Genomic DNA, 16,367 nt, shown 5'->3' with positions numbered 1-16,367 from the left:
CTCGAACACGTAAACAAAGATAGGACCCATAAAACTTACCAAGTGGGCGATAAGGTTTTCCTGAAAGCAAACAAACGCCTGGGGAATAAGCTTACACCACTGTGCTCAGAAGAGGTTATTGATGCAGACCTGGGGACCACGGTCCTTATTAAAGGGAGGGTGGTCCCCAAGGACAATCTACGTTAATCGTCCTCACAAAATTTTGACCTACCCCCTTGTTCTTTCTTTATTCTTTCTAGGTTACAGAAATATTTCTTAATTTTCATACTAACGGCTGTTAAGACGGACGCGACATTAAAACTAAACGATTACACGAACGCGGACTATATCCCGATAGAAGACAATGACATTGTAATCTGGGAGAATTACGGATACCTACAGCACGCAACGAACATGACGACCTACGAGGACTACGCAGACCAGACAGAAGCAATGACGAAGACATTCACAGATGACCACAGAACACCGGTTATAGCAACGGACCTTAGACATATTCGCAAGTTGGTGACCACCCTTAAGTTCCACCATAGGGCTTCTAGAAGTATCAATCTAATTGGTACAGCTCTCAAGGTTATTGCAGGTACGCCTGACTTTAATGATTGGGAGCAGGTAAGATTTAATCAGGACAGGTTAATGAGGGCAGATGAAGGTCAGACAGAATTAAATATAAAATTTCAAGAACGTCTAAATGAGCTCGCTAACGCAATGAATCAGATTCAGAAATACGAAACAAATAAAGAAACACACTTGTTGGAAATCATTTTAGCCAAGAATAGAATCATCATTACAGACCTAGAAAACATCCATTGCTAGGGCCTAACCCTAGCAAAATTAAACATTGTAAGCCCAGCTATTCTAGATGGTGCCGATGTAAGCGAATTCAGAGACAAACAGCCTATTAATATTAATATTAGTTTGGTAGAAATATTAGAAGTATCTAGCATAAGTGTTTTTAAAAATTTTGACATTCTGCACTTTCTCATTAAATTTCCTAATCCTAAGCTCGTATGTAAGAAAATAACAATCTACCCGGTTCAACGCCATAATAGAATCCTGAACTTCGAGAGCGGGAATTTAGTTGCCGAATGCCCAACGCAAAACCTCAATATCGGCGACTGCAAGACAACGGTAGGTGCCGCCTTCTGCAAGGAACTAAAGAACGGCACATGTGCCCAACAGATAGTCTCTGGGGCCACCGCACACTGCTCCACGCTCCCAGGTCATCTAGATCCAATCACCATTGTGGACCACGGAACCCTCATCATCAACGATGCGAACGTAACGGTGACCGATGACCAAGGCCGGGAACAAAAGGTGTCCGGAACCTACCTGTTAGCGTACTCCAACAAGGTGGCGCTCAACGGAACCTGGTTCATAAACCAGCTGGGTAGCTCACTGAAAAAGCCTGCCGTATCGGCTATGGCAATAGTAAACGTCACTGCTCACTACAATCGGCTCAGCCTCCCGTTTCTTCATGAGCTTAGTCTAAGTAACCTACACCACATCGGGGCCCTCAGAGATAGACTGTCATCGGGAACTCGTCTCAACATTTGCCTTATTCTACTGGCTGCCCTTTCCCTATGCTCAATCCTGTGGATCGCAAAATATCACCTGAAGACCAATCGCCGCAGGAAATCGAGGGCCGACGACGATGTAGAACGAGTAGATCCTCGGGACGACGACCATTTAAAGGAGGGAGGAGTTAACACGCGCAGGCAGAATTTAGGAAAAGTGCCAAATTGCACACCGGATACGGTGGCCCGCACGCGTAACGAGAGAGGTGCTGACCACGCATTCCAAGGGCAACTGTCCGCGGACCGGCTCGGGTACTTGCGCAACAAGTGATCGTTGCTGGCCGGATACGGAATGCTGACACTGCAACTGGGCAACTGCGCCGCAGCCCAACGAAGGCTTCGAAGTACAGCCCGGGTAGTATTCTAATTTAGTCTTAAGCAGAACTCCGCAGCCCTAGCTCGCGTTATATCTTATATTTGTCAGTAGCCATAACCCTAACGAGCTTGTGCGAAACAAATTAATCAATAAATAAATAATAAATAAATAATATTAAAAACCACACCACAACCACTTATTATTAACTTGCACACATATATAAAATAACTTTTTGGCTGCACTTTATCTATTTTATTGGCGAATATTTACAATAACGAGAACGAGGGGTAGGGGGCGACAGTGATTTTGGAATAATTTATGCGTCTTAATTTTGTCCACAGGCAATTGTTCATTTATATTGGCAAAATTTTAATAAAATTTATACACAACTTTATTTTTCACTTTATCTCTACTAATTTGAATTACGTATGCGCTAAGAATTGAAAGGAGAGTGCAAATATAAATTTGTCTTTTCTCGATTTTCAATTTTTTGCACAAATACGTGCGATTCTGAGTTCGGATCCTTTAATCCGCCGCTACTTTCCTAGTACACTGGATGCAAGTGCAGGGCATGGGGATGATGATGACTCCTTCAATAAAAACTCTGAATAAATCCAGTTGTTAAATAAATGTTGTTTCACGACGCGAACTTTAAATTGTTTTTTGTTTATTGTTTTCAATTGTTTATAGCACTACCGTCGCGAGCAACTTTTTATTTTTGATTACTATGTATTCTTTGTGTCACTGTCACTAGTTGCTTTATTTATAAAATTATAATAAACAAGTCCACCCGGGGGCGCCAAAGTGTTTAATGAGATTATTTTATCTCAACGATTTTTTAAACCAAAAGGCTCCCGCTCCGCCCTATGCTAACTTAGACTAAACTTCAATTTTTTCTCGACTTCAGTATTTAATTATGGTACTAATATGCTACTAACCTTATCTAATTATGCTACAGGATTCTAATTTTAAAAATTACACCGCAAAAATAATGTAAGTGGAATTTTTCATCCAGACTCTATCCAAATCTGCAAGAAGAAAATATTTTTTGTCGAAGAACTTAGAAAAAAAAAATAAATAAAAATGTGTTTTATTTTGCAACAAAATTGTGTTTGTAAGTGGGGCTAATAATAAAAAATAAAATAAAACGAAAAATTAACGAATGATTTCAACAATTCTTTAAAAGGTGATTTTAATCTGGTGCCAGTTTAGAAGTTGATTGCCACTCATATAGTAGAAAAGAGTTAGCAGCAACTAAGCTGCTACACTAAATCTGAAGTACAAAAAAAATACAAAAGTATAAATAAAAATAAATTAATTAAAAAAGAAAATTAGTTATTTTACACCAACTTAAAAGCAGAAAGGAGTTATTTTTTTCCGTCTTATATTTGATTTAATTTTGTTGTTCATAACTTTGCCCGGCTCGGACAGTAATTTAAACAGGGGTCGAACAATTTTTTTTTATTTCCTGTTTCTGACCCTACAGTTTTCCGTGGGAATAATCCGGCCACTTATACGCTGGTTGACTTTGTCTTTGTTTCTTATTGTCACTGCCGATACGAATATTTTCCGTGGGTGTAATCTAAGCTGCCTATGGGTGTATGAGGAAATACAAATTTTAGACAATATCCGTCGTGAAGAGCCGTTAGATGCCGTCAAATTTTAACCAGCGGGGACTCAGAAATCTTAGGTCTATTGGAGATAAGCAGCCGTTACCGGTTATCGCATATTCCGTCGGTACGATGGCAGCTCGCGCCGAAAGACTTGTCGACCGTTCTTCATACTACCGGACTTGTCATCCTTTGATGGGAAAATCGGCCTCGACCTGTTAAAACATGCAGGAGCATCCCTTTACTTAGCTTCTGACCACCTTAAATGGGCCACAGAAGTTGAGAAAATGTCATTCTATAAGTGCGCTGATGTCAACTTTACGAAAATAGATTGCTCAGACGCACCTCTTTGTTTAAGACGGCCTTCTTGGAAATGCTACAGAATAGAAAAAAATCCTTTGCAGATCCAAACGAAGCCTTACCCTACAACACCTCAGTTGTAGCCACCATAAGAACGGTGAGCGAAGACCCCATTTATGGCAAACTTTACCCACATCCTATGGGAGCAGCGGATTTCGTTAATAAGGAAAACCAAGACCTGCTCAAAAACTGCATAGAAATCTTTTTCCCCTTATTGCAACCCAATATGGATTGTGGACAAGAAAAGAACCAATAAGGCGGGAAATCGATACATGCGACTAGTGATAGACTTTCGCAAACTAAACGAAAGAACGGTGTCCGACAGGTATCCCATGCCAAGCATCTCAATGATATTGGGAAAACTGGGCAAAGCCAAATACTTCAAAACGCTGGACTTAAAGTCCGGCTATCATCAAATCATTCTCGCCGAAAAAGAAAAAACGTCTTTCTCGGTAAACGGGGGAAAATATGAATTTCGAAGACTCCTTTTTGGACTCAAAGATTCGGCCAGCATTTCACAAAGAACCATTGACGATATCCTACGAGAGACAATCGGCAAGTTATAACGACGTCATAATTTATTTGGAGAACGAAAACTCTCACAGCAAGCACCTAGACAGGGTTCTAAAGAGCCTACACGATGCAGGCATAGAGTCTCAGCACAAAAATCTCGTTTAAAAAAAGCGTAAATTTTCTCGGGTTTGTTATCACCAGTAACGGGGCCACAACAAACCCAGAGAAGGTAAAGGCAATAAAGGAATTCCCTGAGCTAAAGAATGTGTTTGAAGTTGTGAGGGTGATTTTTACGAACAGGATTTAAGACAAAAATTTTCAGTTCCGTCCCATTGTCCAGATTGCAGTGGTCTCCAAAGTTGCATGCTTGCCATCCCTTTCTTTCCCATGCAATTATTTATAAGCCCGTTAAAGCTCCCTGGAATAAGCATATTCAAGTAGGTTTGGTTTAGGCAGCAATAATAAGCCTAGCTTCACTATCGAACCCTAACTTGTCTCTCGCGGATGGTTTACTAAGACCAAAGATTTTTACTTGACTTTTCTATAATTACGTTTTCTATAATCAATTAAAAGTGCATCTCAAATAACATATTTGAATCACAAATGAATTTATTGTGAAGCTCTTACTATTGTAAGAGTTGGTTGGTATTTGGCCGAACTTATATAACATATATAAGTTAACTGATGTTAACCGCGCAACGGCAATGTCCCATTACTTAAGAGCTCGCTCTGGCCAAACTGCTGACGCAGCGTCTGGCCGGATGCCCGTGCATAGCCGGCGAACACTGCATATTTGCGTGGCCGCTATGAAATATATTTTTGTTAGCTTTAAGTTTCAGTTTATGCTTGAGCTTCATACAATAGAGAACTCTAATATCAAAACTCGGCCTCAAGGGCGGTAATAACGGAGCTAGTTACTCCCATCATAACTTCCAGCAAGAAGGAAGAATCCTAGTCAACCGCCAGGGACAATCATATTACCCGCAACTAAAGACATTCTCTCCAGCAACGGACCTATAACTACTACTACCACCTACCATAATTAACTAACACATTACCCGCACCTGAAGACATCGTCATCAGCAACGGACCAACAACTACTACTACCACCTAACTTAATTAACTTATATAAGTAAGAAAAAAAGAAGCCGGTAGGAGAAAATAACGCTGCAGAGGATCGTTTTGGAGGAAATGTAACGGAGTTATATAAAACTCACCCCCCCGCACTTCCCTTAGATTACATATGGAACACGAGGTAGCAATGAGGCTTGGAATCAATAAAGAAGATCTTGAAGAGTGGACTTCTGCTCTCTACGATGCTGCGGCCTTGGATCCGTTATTCCCTAAGAGAATAATCTCTAACAAAAATAAAAACAGTCTGCAACTGTAAAAAATGTAAAATTGCATAGAATTTTGAATCACTATTTTTAATTTAATTAACTTATAAGTTTTCCAAAATGTTGCCTTCCTGAATTAATTATGTACATCCTTTAATATCAACATATATATATATACCTTATTATGTAGTAAATCTTTGATTAAGAATATATAAAAAGCTGCATCGGAGGTCGACAGGCCTGCTGACCCCAAGGGGCTGTAAGTACGGCATAGCCGCAACACTTTGATCAATATGTTTTTTAATGAAATATATATATTTTTTTTAAGCTTGGTTTTATTTATTGGACCTTCTCTTTATGAGTCCATCAATAAGGTTGCAAAGGAGGAGGAGGGGGGAGGAGGGCCTCTGGAGCAAATCGGGACCGAGTCTTCTAGGGTTGGAAGAGCTGGAAAAGCTGCAAGAGTTTAGTGAAAGACCCCCCGTGGGTAAGTCTCACATTCAAGCGGGAAAGTTTCCTTAGAGGAATTAGGAGTATAGACTGATGGACCCCCCGTGGGTAAGTCCGACAGTCTCAAGTGCGGGATTTAAGTGACTGCGAAGGATCTGCGATCAGTACCTTAAGGACTCCCTGTGGGTAAGTCCGGCGGCGGTACGTGAATCAGTAGAAGTCAGGAGCAAGTGGGAGAAGGATCAAGGATCCGCGGCGGAACTGAAGCCCAAGGGTAAAACGAGTCGGGTTAGGTTATTCCCGGAGACGACAGGTATCCTCGCGATAGCGACGGATCGGCCAGGCGTACGCCTGTGAAGCAAGGGATAGCCAGCTCGGGAACTCAAGCCCAACAGTGAAACCAAGCAGGGACACCCCGGGAGAGTCATTAGAATCCTGGCGCTGGGGCGTATGCACAGCGTATCACCTAGAGTTAAAGGAGACGCGACGCCAAAACCTCTGGCCTGCCATAGATCCTGCGGGGCGTATGCACGCAGGTGTTTGAAGGCGAGTGACGAACGTGACCGGGGGTGTGTCCTGCGGGGTAGGTAGGCCCTTCGTGCCCTGATCCGGCCGCTAAGCAGCGAGAAGCATATCCTGCCCGGCGTATGACTGGGAGGTGAGCCTATCGGTCTGTTAACACGGATTAGGTGCCGGCCACGGGCATTCCCAGTGAGCCAAAGATACCGAAGGTCCACGGCACCCGCAAAGGAGAAGCAGCGACGGAAGAGCAGCAACAGAAGCGGCGACGATGAGGGAGCAGCAGTGAGGATGAGGGAGCAATAACGTCAGAGGAGCAGCGGCGACGAGGGAGCGGCGGCGACGGACGAGCAGCGGCAGCAGAAGAGCAGCGAAGAAGACCTGCCGGGCGCAAGCTTTGGAAGGGCGTGTGTATTGGCACCAACCCGGAGCGGGGATCGGGGATCGACGAGGACGAGCGGTTGGTCGGCTGAGCCAAGCTGCGGTGAGATTCACCCTTTTTTGTAAACTTAACATAATAAAGGGGATTTGTATTAAACGAAGCATACCGTGTTATTTCTGGGCTAATCTATAAATTCGGCGGAACGTACCCCAACTCTGTAAGCAACCTAATGGCCCCGGTAATCCAAATTTTCTTTACTAGTTTAAAAGTGTTCGCTGATCAGAATATAAGTGAAAAAGTAGAGAGATCGTAGAGAGATCGTTCTCTATCCCCGTTATTGCTCTCCGCAGGTGCAGGCTCCCACAGCTACTTTCCAAAGAATTGGCTTCTTGCCTCTCAGCGTATTAATATCCCAGACCCGAAAAAACAGAAGAACATTTCCTGATCGTACAGACAAATAAGTATACTATTATGGGTGTCTAAACTTTTTGAAAAATGCCTTTCGTATTATGGAACTACCAATTCTTCTTTAAAAGAAACTTCGAACTAATGAGTAAGTAAACAGAATAACATCAAAACTACGCCCAGCTTCAAACATTAAGAATACTGTAGATCTTTATTCCTCGATGTATCTCAAGCCTTCGAAAAAGTCTGGCTTCATGGTTTGATGCATAAAATCAAAAGACAGTTACATATATTCACCCATAGTCTAGCAATATCAGCCACCTAACCTGGCGTAGCCATATCGAATGTTAGAGGGTGCACCTAAAAGAGGGTGCATGAGGGTGCACTCCAATCGGCTACATGCTCCTACTCTACAATTCAATTCTAAACCCAATTCGAATATTTGGCTCCCAGCTGTTGGTGATCGCGAGCAAAAGCAACATAGATTCATTGCGCATCATCAAAAATCTTGAGAGCTATCTCCGGGGCACCATGAAATAACCGACGATCATTCTACGATTTGTTAAGGAGGGTAAGTTTATTAATCAGTGTCTGCTAAGCAGGACCCGGGATGATTTACATCCCAATTAAGCTCCCTATGAGTTAATTGTAAAACATGTTTTTGTACAGATTCTATGCGGTCTTGATGAGCCTCATATTTGGGACTTTGGACTCATAAACGTGACCAGTATCGTACGGCCCAATGATATAAATAAGCTTTTAGTCATGTATTTCTTTAATTAATTTGACCATCTTCGTATTAAACCAATAACACCATTGGAACCTTTAAGAAATATGGAATATTTAGGTCAATTTTAAGTCTAATAAGATATCAAGATCATTAACCTAAATTAATTTTTTAACGCAAGACAAAACTTAACAATGTCTGCGTACATAAGTAAAAATGAGTTCGTAAAAACTGGAGGCAAGTCATTAATAAGACGAAAAGTAAGCAAACTTCGGGCGAAGCTTAAATTGATACAATTGCAGTTTTTTTCAGGCAGTATATAAGACGGAACAGCCGGGATCAGTCGACTATATCATATTTAAAACTGAGAGACTTTTTTGCGTAGAAACAGACAGACAGACGGCGGACGGACAGACGGACGGACAGACGGACATGCTTATATCGACTCAGGAGGTGTTCCTGATTAAGAATTTATATACTTAGTAGGGTCGAAGATATCTCCTTCACTACGTTGCACACTTTTGAACAAAATTATAATACCCTCTGCAAGGGTATAATGACCAAATAATAAAAACAAGAAAGGAAAGCTAACTTCGGGCGGAACCGAAGTTTATATACCCTTGCAGTTGAGTCGCAGTCCGCTAGGTGGCGCCACGCATCTTATATTATTAGATATATAGCGGATCGTATATAGTTGGCCGATCCTTATGAAACTTGACAATTCGAATTATTTTGCCAAAAGAGGAATCCATTGAAACTCCCATCCTTCTAACTTGAAAAACAACGAAGTTATAGCATTTCCGATCAATCAGTTATATGACAGCTATAGGATATAGACGGCCGATCCTAATGACATTTAGCAGATCATATATGTTGGCCCAAATTAGAATGCACAGAAAGTCCCATCCTTCTAACTTGAAAAACAACGAAGTTATAGCATTTCCGATCAATCAGTTATATGGCAGCTATAGGATATAGTTGGCCGATCCTTATGAAATTCTCAGATTGTTTTTCCCAAAATAGAATCTCTACCAAATCCCATCTTTCTAACTTAAAAAACACCAAAGTTATGCCAATTTCGATCGTTCTATGACAGCTATAGGATATAGTCGGCCGATCCTTACGAAATTTTGTACATAAGATATTTTGGTCAAATATAACATGTGTGGAAAGTCCCAACCCTCTAACTTAAAAAACACCAAAGTTATGGCATTTCCGATCAATCAGTTATATGGCAGCTATAGGATATAGTCGACCGATCCCGGCCGTTCCGACTTATATACTGCCTGCAAAGGAAAGAAGGGTGTGTGCAAAGTTTCAGGCCATTGGCCATCTTTGGCCTGATTCCAAAGGAGCTTTGGCGGAGGGTGGTGAACGAGCTGCATGGGTGCTTCATGGAGGAGATGCTCAAGAACGGAGGACCTCCACCGGACTGCGAAGACGCAGGGTGGTACCAAGGTAGCATCAAGGTGATAGCGTGCCAAGATGCATGGTCTGTAAGCCTCTACAAGCGCATGATTGCGTCGCTTGGAGAGGTTTACCCAGGAGCCAGTCTGGAGGCGGTGGACTGGAACAAGATCCCCAGCAAACCGAGGGCCCGCGTATGGCTGACAGAGAAGCCGGCGGACCCTGCTACCTACTGGCCATGCTAAAAATGTGCAATCCCACACTCCCTACGGCGGACTGGAGAGTCGCCAAGGTGGAGGAAGCAGTGGGACTAAGAAGGCAGGTCGTCCTCACTCTAAATGAGGAGACTGCTAGGATCCTGGAGGGTGCTGGTAGCCGTATTAAGTACGGGTTCGAGCACGTAGCAGTGAGGATCTACAAGTCGGATGCGAAGAATAAGCCAGGAGGCATCGACTTGGAGACAGACGCACAAGAGCTAGACTTGGGGGAACCGACCGAAGAGGTCCGCCCAGAAGGAATGTCAGACGTGGAGGAGGACATTCTGGAAGGGTACACCTCAGAGGAGAGTGACCTGGCAAGGGCTCTTGGGGGCGTCGGCATGGAGGAGGACTCACTGCTAGGCTCCGACACCGAGGCTGAGGTTACTGTGGTGGAAAATCTAAAGGATGTCTCTGACATTCCTGCAGATAAATCTCCATCACAGTAAGGTGGCATCCGCCGCCCTCCTGCTCCATCTCGCAGAGAGTGGAGCTGACGTGGCCCTCATCCAAGAACCCTGGATCCATGGAGACAGGATTCTCGGTTTGGGGGCGTCGGATTTATGGCTGTACACAGTCGATGTAACAGGTAAAATGCGAGCATGCATTCTCGCAAAAAAGGGCCTTACCATTTTCTTGCTACCAAATTTCAGCAATGAAGATCATGTAGCCGCATCGATAGAAGGCCAAGGCGGCCATCTAAGAATATGCTCGGCATATATGGGTCATGACCAAACAGGACCCCCACCGCACTCGCTACTTAGGCGGCTAGTGGAAGACAGCGAGAGGAGAAAAATCGACCTACTGATAGGAAGCGATGGCAACGGTCATCATAGTCAGTGGGGAAGCACGGACACAAATGAGAGGGGTGAGTCAATCTTCGATTTTATCCTCAGCTCTAAGCTTCTAGTGGGTAACAGAGGTTCAGAACCCACCTTCGTCGTCAAGAACAGGAGAGAGGTTCTTGACATTAAACTATTCTCGCACTCCCTGGCTGATGCAATCACCAGCTGGAGAGTCCTAGACAAACACTCCTTTTCAGACCACCGCTACATTGAGGTAGTCGCATATTTTGTAAACGTCACCAAACAAGCAGTTCGAAACCCTAGGAAAGCAAACTGGGAGCTCTATAAAAAGATACTCGAGAGATCCCTAGGTGAACCAACTTCAGAGACTATCGAGTCCAACGAGGGCCTCAACGCCATGGTAGGCAAGCATACTGCGACGAGCGCAAAAGCATACCATAGGGCCTGCCCCAAGAAAAGATTAGGTAGCAGCAGATCGAAGAAGCCTCCATGGTGGACCTCGTCGCTAGCCCCCTTCAAGAAAAATGCACGTAGGGCCTTTAACCACGCGCACCGTACCAACACAGATGACGCGTGGGAGGCCTATAAAGCTGAACTCAGGCGGTATAACAGAGAATTGCGTAAGGCAAAGAGGGTTGCCTGGGCCAATTTCTGCACCAATATCCAGGAGACATCAGAGGCCGCCCGCCTAAGAAAGATTCTCTCTACTACAGCCCCCATCGTAGGCTATATTAAGAACACGGATGGGCGGTGGACAACCTCAAGCCAGGATTCCCTGGAAACCCTTGTCAATGCACACTTCCCGGGTTGCTCATCGGAAGAAACAACCCAGGAGATGCGTAGCCAGGGCCATCAGGGCCTACTCAACTACCTACTAAGTTACAGAAATCTTAATTGGGCAATAGAAAGCTTTAAACCCTTCAAATCCCCGGGCCCAGACGGTATTATACCGGCTCAGTTATCCAGGGCCGGTATTAACCTAAGGAAATGGATCAAGAAAATCTTCAGTACAGTCTTCACTACTGGTATGGTACCAAAGGCGTGGCTGTGCACGAAGGTTGTATTCATACCCAAGGCGGGCAAACCATCCCACTGCACCCCCAAGGACTACAGACCTATAAGTCTTTCATCCTTCCTCCTTAAGACTATGGAAAGACCCTTGAGTCTCCATCTCCAACTAACCATTAACCCAAGGGACATCTCATACTCTCAGCATGCTTACAAAAGGGGCCGATCAACAGAAACAGCCCTGCACGAAATCACTTTGATCGCTGAGCGAGCGATCAACTTTAAGGAATACGCACTTGTTGCTTTCCTAGACATAGAAGGGGCCTTCAACAACATCTTGCCGTGCTCAATCATTGATGCACTAACGGGACTTGGAATAGACGACCGATCAATTGACCTAATACGGCAGATCCTGGTTAACAGGAGTGTCGAGGCTACTCTTGGAGGTTCGACTATTCGTAGATACGTCAAGAGGGGCACCCCGCAAGGAGGTGTACTCTCACCACTACTCTGGAACGTGGCGGTTAATAGCCTACTACGATCCCTGGAGGGTGGCGGCTGTAAGATCATTGCGTACGCGGACGATGATGCAATCGCCTTGGTAGGGAAATACCCGCAAACGCTATGCGACCTAATGTCAGGGAAGCTCGAAGCTCTGTCGGCCTGAGCGCAAAGGATCGGGCTGGGAGTCAATCCGTCCAAGACAGAGCTCGTGCTGTTCACCAGGAAGTACAAAATACCAAATCTAAGGCCTCCGAAACTTCTAGGGGAATCACTAGTTCTTAGCGATAGTGCGAAGTACCTAGGCATCACTCTAGACAGGAAACTGGACTGGAAGCTAAACACCGCAGTTAGGACTAAGAAAGCGGCAATAGCACTCTATACCTGCCGCAAGGCGGTAGGCCTGAAATGGGGAATGTCCCCCAAGATAGTCAGATGGTTATACACAGCGATCATCAGACCAATCTTATTCTATGGAGTTCTGGTCTGGTGGCCAGCCCTTGACAACTCCTTATGCAAAGAGAGATTCAGGAAGACGCAGCGTATGGCGGAAGTCTGTATAACAGGCAGTCTACGCACTACGCCTAGCGACGCCCTAGATATCATCCGTGATCTACTACCAGTAGAACTGATGGGGGTAAAGATAGCCACACTGGCGGCAATAAGACTGCGAGAGGCGAATCTATGGAGCAAGAATAGTTTTGGTCATACCAGACTGAACCTACATCACTTCATGCCTGAGGGGGGCACGGACTACTGCGTGCCCATCGACCAACCCACCAATAATTACAGAATCATCCTCCCCTCGAGGGAGGAATGGGACGCCCGGACACCGGGACCGGAGGGCTCCATTCATATCTATACAGATGGATCAAAACTTAACGGCCAGGTGGGAGGCGGTTACTTTTGCGAACATCTGAGCCTAAAGGAGTCCTTCAGACTCCCTGACCACTGCAGTGTGTTCCAGGCTGAAGTAGTAGCCATTAGGGAAGCACTGGAATCCCCAGCACAAGGGGCAATCGGCATACAATATGCATCTTCTCCGACAGTCAACCAGCCCTCAAGGCACTCGACTGATTCTCGTCCAACTCCAGGACAGTCAATGACTGTCGCAGATCTCTCAACGCGATGGCTGAACAGCATGACATCTACCTCATTTGGGTTCCCGGTCACAGGGATCACGAGGGAAACTGTGCTGCAGACGAACTAGCTAGGGCAGGGACTACATACCCTCTCCTACCGGAGAAAGAACTAGTAGGCATACCCTTTGCTACTTGCAGGCTAAAGTGCAGGGAGTTTTTTCACCTGGCAGCCAACAGGAAATGGAAAAACCTCCATTTCCAAGTAACACTTAGGTGAACCCCTTGCCCCAGCGGTAACACAAGGAGCCCTAGCGGCTCAAGTGGAAGCGGGGGGGTTTTCTATGTCCCCCTAGCATCACCGCCTTAACCTAACCTAACCTAACGCACACAGTTCGGGTCGCAAAACTAGGTCTGCCACTGTAAAAATGTAAAATTTCATAGAATTTGGAACCATCACTGTTAATTTCTATTACTTATAAGTTTTCCAAAATGTTGCCTTTCTGAATTAATTATGTACAACATCCTTTAATATCAACATATATATATACCTTATTATGTAGTAAAACTTTGATTTAGAATATATAAAGAGCCGCATCGGAAGTTCACAGGCCTGCTAACCTCGAGAGCCTCGAGTAAGTACGGCATAGCCGCAACACTTTGACGATTAAGTTTTAGAATGAAATATAAACAAGATATATGTATATGAATATTCAGAATTGAGTGAAATCACATCATTTAAGTAAAATATATTATGTTTCTTAATTTGTACATTTAAATTAACGTAAATTGCTAAATAGATTTCTGTAAGGTTAGGATCCCTTTTAAATGATAATGTTGAGTAAGGATTATAATTTTGTTATATTAGGAATAGAAATAATAAACCAAAAGCTGAAATACCTATATTGTACATATTGGAGTAATGAAGATATAATGAATCGCGTCTAAATATTTCAGTGGGGTTTCCAGAGACAAGCTAAAGCTATATGGGTTGCCCAATGATAATGGTGCAACAAGGCAGGGCGGGTAAAGAGAAGGAAGGAGAAGTGAACCTTGCCAATGTAGACATCGAAGTATGGTCCAATATAGATCTTTCTTCCGATGCGTTCCAGTCTTCGGAATATAAAGAACTCATCGACAAAATAGTTGCAAATAACATGCCCGATTATCAGGTAGCTGACAACTTGCTGTATCATCGTTGTAACTTTTCTAGAGGCGATCTAGAGAGCTGGAAATTAGTAGCCCCAAGAGAATTGAGAACACAAGTTATGCTAAATCCTTAAAGAGGATATTTTTTATTGTTTCGAAGTTCCACAAGTTTTTTTTACTGACAATGGTAGACAATTGAAGGAAAACGATTTCTCAGCATTTTTGAATCGCTACGGAGCCCAACACCTTTGGACGGCAGCATACGCACCTCAGTCCAACGCTGCAGAACGAGTTAATAGATCTGTTAACGCGGCTTCAAGATCTTACATTCTGTCCGATCAGAGGGAATGGGATAAGTACTTGATTAGCATTAATAGCGCCTTGCGTAATAATCTACATCAGTCCATTGGAATGTCCCCATATTTAGCAGTTTTTGGACAAAACTTGATTTCTCATGGTAGAGACTACCAGTTGTTGAAGAAATTGGGATTAATGAATGAGGGATCCACTATCCAAAAGTCCTAGTAAAGAAAAAGTGCGGACAATCACTGTATTTACTAGAAGACTTGTCAGGAAAAGAATTGGGAACCTTTAACGCTAAAGATATTTGGTAAAGATCACCCTTTTTCAGCTTTGAGCCGAAAAATACATTTTTTCGTTCGAACCTATGGGTGTGAGGGTGATTTTCACGTACAGGATTTAAGACAAAAAAATTGCAGTTCCGTCCCATTACCCAGATTGCAGCGGTCTCCAAAAATTCATGCTGGCCATCCCTTTCTTTCCCATACAAATAATGAAACCCGTTAAAGCTCCCTGGAATAAGCTTATTCAAGTGACTTTGGTTTAGGCATCAAAGATAAGCCCAGCTTCACTTTCGAACCATACTTTGACTCTCGCGGATGGTTTATTAAAACTAAAAATTTTTACTTGACTGTTCGATAATCACGTGGTATTACGTAATTACACGTGCTCCTCAATTAAAATATTTAAATTACAAGTGAATTTATTGTGAATTTAATTAGAACCAAATATATGCGAGTTTCAAGTGCAATTAGGAGTTGCCGTTTAAATTCTTCAATTTGGATCGGCCATATCAGGTGAGAAAGAGAAATTGTAATTCTTGAGAAGGTTCTAACAGCCGCGTAATTCACAGAGCCATGGTGGCCTGGTATTTGGCCGATAAACATATATATAAGAAAGAAAATCAGAAGCCGATAGGAGAAAATAACGCTGCAGAGGATCGTTTTGGAGGAAATATAACGGAGTTTATATAAAACTCACACCCTGATCTTTCCTGATATTACATAAGGAACACGAGATTTCCATGAGGCTTGGAGTCAACCCCCCTTTTCTCCCGCCTTAACCGTAAAGCTCATGAGGATTGAAGTTCTGCTCTCTACCATGCTGCGGCCATAGATCCATTTTCCCTAAGATAAGAATCTATAACAAAAGTAAATAACTTGTAATATAATAACAGTTTAAGTCGCAAAACTAGGTCTGCCACTGTAGAAAATGTAAAATTGTATAGAATTTTGAATCATTATTGTTAGTTTCTATTACATAAAATTTTTCCAAAATTTTGCCTTCCTGAATTAATTATGTACAACATCCTATTATATTAACATATATATATTACCTTACTACTACTACTACCTACCTATACTACCTTATTATGTAGTAAAACTTTGATTCAGAATATATAAAGAGCCGCATCGGAAGTCGACAGACCTGCTGACCTCGTGGGACGAACTGTACGTACGGCATAGCCGCAACACTTTAAAGAATATGCTTTAGAATTAACTATAAACAAAATATATGTATATTAATATTATATGTAGATTATATTTCTTAATTTGTAAATACAAATCAACGTAAATTGCTAAATAGATTTCTGTAAGGATTTAGGAACTAATAATATTGAGTAAGGAATAGAATTTTGTTATATTAGGAATAATGAACTAAAAGCT

The sequence above is a fragment of the Drosophila ananassae genome, chromosome XR (assembly GCF_017639315.1).
Source record: "Drosophila ananassae strain 14024-0371.13 chromosome XR, ASM1763931v2, whole genome shotgun sequence".
NCBI lineage: Eukaryota > Metazoa > Arthropoda > Insecta > Diptera > Drosophilidae > Drosophila > Drosophila ananassae.
Note: the sequence above shows the minus strand (reverse complement) of the source record.